Raw genomic sequence first — 6,708 nt, 5'->3', positions numbered from 1 at the left:
CGAAAACTGACTGTCATGATATAGTGTGAGACTGGTCAACCACTCGATGACCTATCGGAATCTTCAGGATTCCTCCGCCTTAACGAAGGGTCGTTTCCCGGTCAGGCATGTACGCACCCCGAATTCGGATAAGTGCGGAGCCACCAGGGGCTATATAGTAGCCCCACTGTCAAACTCCTCTGGCTAAGTGAAAGTGTTAAAGCATTATAGTCTGGTTGCCTAGTTCGCTGCGCTATCACCTCCTTAATGGACCAAGACGTTGAGTCAAGTGTGAACATGCGTCTTCTGCGAACACCCCCGCATTATATGCGTGGGGGCTGAAGCCGATGACTGCAATCTTTCAGGTTATATACATATATACATAAACGGTCGCACAGGAGGCACCACAATACTTTCGGGCAAAAGTATAAATACAGCCTTGATAAACTTAATAAAACATTGTTTTTACAATGGGAATACATGTCACTCAAACATAATATTCTTCGAGCATTGGGCCTCTATCGAACGAGCGCCTTCAAGAACTTCTTAAAAATAGTGCTCGGCAGCCACTCGGCCTATGGCCGAACCCTGCGCTGCAACAGTGGTGGCATCCATCTCCGTCCAGTATGTTTTAACACGGGAAAGGGCCATCCACGAGCCTTCGATGCACGCCGACCTCTTCATCGCATTAATGCGTGGCACCGCACCAAGGAACTGTTGCACCAGACTAAAATAGTTGTTCGGCTTTGGCCTTTTCGGCCACAGATGATCCACAACATACCTCATGGCGAGTCCGGACAATCTATTCAGCTCGGCCCATTCGTAAAGCCGATCAGTCAATGGAAGCGGACGGTCTGGAACATTAAATTGTGACCAAAATAGCTTGTCCACTTCACGATCTGTCTGATCTCGGAAGTATTCGGCCGCATCGACAGCACTCGCCGCCAAGTCCAGATATGCGTCCGCCGAACTCCACAGCCGATCTAGAGGGGCATACTAAAGATCTCCAAACTTCCTCCACAACATAAGGGGTTTCCCAGCCGCGATATCCCCGGCTTGACGCAGCTCCTTCTTTTTCGCTCTCATCGCAGAGCGGGTATCTTTGGTCGCCATCCTGGCCTTTTCCAGGTCCGTCGCCTTCGCCCAGTTTTCTTCTTCAAGAAGTCAGCAACGGTTGGCGGTATCTTTTAACTTTACAGCCATCTTGGCCATTTTCTCTTTGCTCTCGCAATGTGCGGCCTGTTCGGCCCTTAACTCTTTGGCTGCTTGCAAAGCAGCCACATTGCTACTCCTTGCTTGCTCCTTGGCTCGGGCAAGCTCCGCCCGAAGGGTCTCCATGATGGCCGCTCCATCTGCAGTCACAACATATTAAAGATACTGGCATCATGCTGCTCTTATTATGTGACGATTACCAGAAAGGCCACTCACCCTGTGCCTCGTCAAGCCGCTCATTGACAAGCACGATGTCAGCATCTGCCGCATCCAGCTGTCGCTTTAGTTTGGCATACCCATCAGTCCGGCTAGCCACCGGAGCCTCCATCACCTGCACATAAAGGCAGTCTGGTTATTACCTAGGACTATGATCCTCTGTTTGCTGCCGTTTTCGACGACAACTAGAGTCTCAGGGGCTACTATCTACACAGGGTACATCTAAAAATGTGCGGTACTTTCAAAAATATACATCATTTCACGTACCTCAAAACCCGTCAGTTGACTCATAAAGGCTTCATGCAACCCGCTTTTGGCAGACGAAATCTTTTCAATCACCGTACCTATCAATGTGCGGTGCTCTTCTGAGGTAGCCGCCTTCTCCAGCAGATCCCTCCATACATCCGACCGCGCACCAGACGATGTCGGACTCTTTTTGCTCTCTTCGAGAGCCGGATACTGAGGACTTCAGGTGACCATAGGATTGCCTTCTAGCCTTGCCGGATCAGGAGAAGCCCTCCGCGACGACACCTCAGGGTCGCCTGCTTCGTAAGGCGGCGTGGCAGGGGGAGGCGTTTCGCTCTCCATCATCTCCGGAAGAAGATCCCCCGAAGACGAGCTTAGCTGAGAAGGGCTAAGATCCGAACTGCAAGATAAATACTTCGGTTATTTTCCTCAGAAGCAAGGTAGGATATCTTCACCATTAAATACCTTTTGATTACTTACAGCTCGTTAGAGGGCTGATCCCCACGCGAACATTGTGCGTCAAGAACACGCTCCGAGGCAGGACCCTCTAGCAGAGATTTCTTCTCCCGTTTGGAAACCTTGATTTCCAGATCGTCGGAGGTAATCCTCTTCCTTCCCCGGGGAGAGAGAATGTCAGATTCTTCCCCTCGATTATCCTCCCTCGCGGAGGCGCTCATTCCCTCGGTTGGAATAGGTAGGATGGAGGCCCGCTTTCGCCCTCTTTATTCCCCCTTCGTCTTCCTTTGAGGGCACCTGACAAGGTGCTGGCTCGAGCATCTTTTCCAGCACCGGATTGTCCAAGCCTTCAGGAAGGGGGGCAGAACACCGGATCATCTTCGCCTTTGTTATCCAGTTGTGGTCAAAGAGCGATTCTTCAGAATGATGTCATGATAAATAAAAGGACGATGTGTTAGGCCATGGGATTACTTACTTGGGCGGCGGTGCGGTTGCTGCTCAGGCCCACGTCCTCGGTAGTGTCCGGACACTCTATTTGGGGTCCGAAGAACGATTTGTACATCTCCTCGTGTGTCATGCCAAGGAAATTTTGAATAGTGCGCGGTCCTTCTGGGTTGAACTCCCACATGCGGAGGGGCCGGCGTTTGCAAGGCTGGACTCAATGAACCAGCATGACTTGCATTACCATAACTAGACTGAAATCTCCCTCGAAGAGATCTCGGATACGGCTCTGCAGTATTGGCACGTCCTTGGCTGGACCCCAGCTTAGTCCCCTGCTGATCCATGACATCAGTTGTGGTGGAGGGCCCGAGCGAAAGGTGGGGGCAGCTACCCACTTCGCACTTCGGGGAGCTGTGACGTAAAATCACTCCCGTTGCCACAATTCGGACACCTCTGGAAAGGAACCCTTTGGCCATGGAGCATCAGCAATTTTGCTTATTAAAGCACCTCCGCACGCTGCGTACTGTCCCTCGGCCATCTTCGACTTCACATCGAAGGTCTTGAGCCACAAGCCGAAGTGAGGGGTAATGCGGAGGAAGGCCTCATAGACGACAATAAATGACGAGATGTGAAGAAGGGAGTCCGCGGCCAGATCGTGAAAATCCAGCCCGCAATAGAACATAAGACCCCTGACAAAGGGATCCAGAGCGAGGCCTAGCCCTCGGAGGAAGTGGGAGATGAACACAACACTCTCGTTGGGTTCGGGAGTAGGGACGACCTGCCCTCGGGCGGGCAGCCTATGCGAAATTTCGGTGGTCAGATATCTGGCCTCCCTCAACTTCTTGATGTCCTCCTCCGTGACGGAGGAAGACATCCACCGGCCTTGAAGGCTGGGTCCAGACATGATTGAAGTTCCGAAGCACCTGACCTTGGCTTTGGGTGTTAGAACTCGAGGCGGGGGAGGGATTCGATCGAGCATGGGAGGGAAAAAAGTAACAGCCTTGTCCCTTTATAAAGAGGGTGAATATCAAGCGTCCTCCTCGTGGCCGTTTGGGACTTGCCTAAAATCTAGGAGTCCTAGGCACGGTTGGGTTACCCACGTCCATATTGATGAGAATCCCATAATAAGGGGAACACGATATCTTCTTTGACAAGACGTGTCAAGAAACCGCCTCGCGTTATGTGCGGGGGCTGGTTAAAGAAAAACGGTTCAAATAATTACCGGGCCATGGCGTGATGTCATGCTTCCAAAACGTGTCAGTAGATTAGATTTGTGGTAATATTATTCTCTCTACGGTGGTATGTGGAACTTATTTTGCAGGGTCGGACACTATCCTTATATTCAAATTCTTCCATGGTGTGTTCGGAGGAGGAACCCGCCTTGCAATGCCGAAGACAACACTGCGCGTCAGACTCATCGTCATTGAAGCCTGGTTCAGGGGCTACTGAGGGAGTCCTGGATTAGGGGGTCTCCGGATAGCCGGACTATATCCTTTGGCCAGATTGTTGGACTATGAAGATACAAGATTGAAGACTTCGTCCCGTGTCCGGATGGGACTCTACTTGGCGTGGAAGGCAAGCTAGGCAATACGGATATGTATATCTCCTCCTTTGTAACCGACCTTGTGTAACCCTAGCCCCCTCCGGTGTCTATATAAACCAGAGGGTTTTAGTCCGTAGGACAACATACAATCATACCATAGGCTAGCTTCTAGGGTTTAGCCTCTCCGATCTCGTGGTAGATCAACTCTTGCAATACCCATATTATCAAGTATAATCAAGCAGGACGTAGGGTTTTACCTCCATCAAGAGGGCCCGAACCTGGGTAAAACATCGTGTCCCCTGCCTCCTGTTGCCATCCGCCTTAGACGCATAGTTCGGGACCCCCTACCCGAGATCCTCCGGTTTTGACACCAACAGTAGCGGTTCTCGAGACGTTGAACGGCCAATGATGCATCCTCAATTACATGCAGAGGGAATTAATTGGAGAAGAAGAATAGAGCCAGCACGATATGAATGCAACAGAGTTTGGACTCTCATATAAAGGCGCCCCACCACTCCAATCCATCTACTCCTAGTCTCGGTGCAATACTGCTCACTCCAATCCAAGACCAAGTGACCAAAAGCCACAAGCACCTATGGAGGCGATGGACGCGAGCGGCAGTCGGCTGTGCCAAATCATCCAAGGCACCGGCCTGCGGCCCCGCGCCGCGCAGCGTTTCCAGACGGTGTTGGGGATGGCTGGCGTCATAGCCCTCACCAGCACTGGCTTCGCCTCTCGCATCGACGACATGATGGTCAACTCCATCCGCAAGTTCACTGCCATCAGGAAGCGCGCGGACAACCTTGTCGTACTGCTCCAGCCCACGCACCCAGGCTCCTCATTGCCTGCCACCCTCATCGGCCTCCACGGTGACAAACTCTTTCAAGCCCTAATGGCCCTGCAGGTGCCGGAGGTAGCGACAAAGAATGTGCACCTCGAGGCCGCACTCGCCGCGCCGCGCCTCGCCATGCAAGAAACCGTCGACCTGCACATCCACGTCTACGAGGAAATCGTCTACATAAGCCACTACAATGCCAGTGAGGACAGAAAGACATTGGCCTTCTTCCAGCGTCTGCAATCTTTGGATGCCATTGTTTAGAAGCACGTCGACCTGGCCACGAAAGCCGCTGCTACTTAGCCACCGTTCGGTGGGCCGGCGCCCTGAGTCGAGGAGGTGGACGCCATCGATGGATGCATCTCTTCTTCTTGCCTCCTGTAACCAGCACTGCATCGTGATGTCTACTACACAACCTTCTTCTTGTAGACATTGTTGGGCCTCGAAGTGCGGAGGTTTGTAGGACAGTAGCAAATTTCCCTCAAGTGGATGACCTAATGTTTATCAATCCGTGGGAGGCGTAGGATGAAGATGGTCTCTCTCAAACAACCCTGCAACCAAATAACAAAGAGTCTCTTGTGTCCCCAACACACCCAATACAATGGTAAATTGTACAGGTGCACTAGTTCGGCGAAGAGATGGTGATACAAGTGCAATATGGATGGTAGATATAAGTTTTTGTAATCTAAAAATATAAAAAATAGCAAGGTAACTAATGATAAAAGTGAGCAAAAACAGTATTGCAATGCGTTGAAACAATGGTAGATATAATTGGATCATATAACTATCCCTCAACATGCAACAAAGAGTCACTCCAAAGTCACTAATAGCAGAGAACAAACGAAGCGATTATTGTAGGGTACGAAACCACCTCAAAGTTATCCTTTCGGATCGATCTATTCAAGAGTCCGTAGTAAAATAACACAAAGTTATTATTTCCGTTCGATCTATCCTAGAGTTCGTACTAGAATAACACCTTAAGACACAAATCAAACAAAACCCTAATGTCACCTAGATACTCCAATGTCACCTCAAGTATCCGTGGGTATGATTATATGATATGCATCACACAATCTCAGATTCATCTATTCAACCAACACAAAGAACTTCAAAGAGTGCCCCAAAGTTTCTACCGGAGAGTCAAGACGAAAACATGTGCCAACCCCTATGCATAAGTTCACAAGATCACAAAACCCGCAAGTTGATCACCGAAACATACATCAAGTAGATCATGTGAATATCCCATTGTCACCACAGATAAGCACATGCAAGAAATACATCAAGTGTTCTCAAATTCTTAAAGACACAATCTGATAAGATAACTTCAAAGGGAAAACTCAATCCATTAGAAGAGAGTAGAGGGGGAGAAGCATCATAAGATCCAACTATAATAGCAAAGCTCGTGATACATCAAGATCGTGTTGAATCAAGAACATGAGAGAGAGAGAGAGAGATCAAACACATAGCTACTGGTACATACCCTCAGCCCCGAGGGTGAACTACTCCCTCCTCATCATGGAGAGCGTCGGGATGATGAAGATGGCCACTGGTGATGGATTCCCCCTCCGGCAGGGTGCCGGAATGGGTCTAGATTGGTTTTCGATGGCTACAGAGGCTTGCGGCGGCGGAACTCCCAATCTAGGTTATTTTCTGGAAGTTTGGGGATATATAAGAGGCGTTGGCATCGGGAACAAGTCAGGGGGGTCCACGAGGCAGCCATGAGCCATGGGGCGCGCCTAGGGGGGTAGGGCACGCCCCCCACCCTCATGGAGGCCTTGGA

This window comes from Triticum dicoccoides, chromosome 2A (assembly GCF_002162155.2).
Source record: "Triticum dicoccoides isolate Atlit2015 ecotype Zavitan chromosome 2A, WEW_v2.0, whole genome shotgun sequence".
In the NCBI taxonomy this organism is placed as follows: domain Eukaryota; kingdom Viridiplantae; phylum Streptophyta; class Magnoliopsida; order Poales; family Poaceae; genus Triticum; species Triticum dicoccoides.
The sequence above is the reverse complement of the archived record's forward strand: the minus strand, read 5'-3'. Positions refer to the sequence as shown.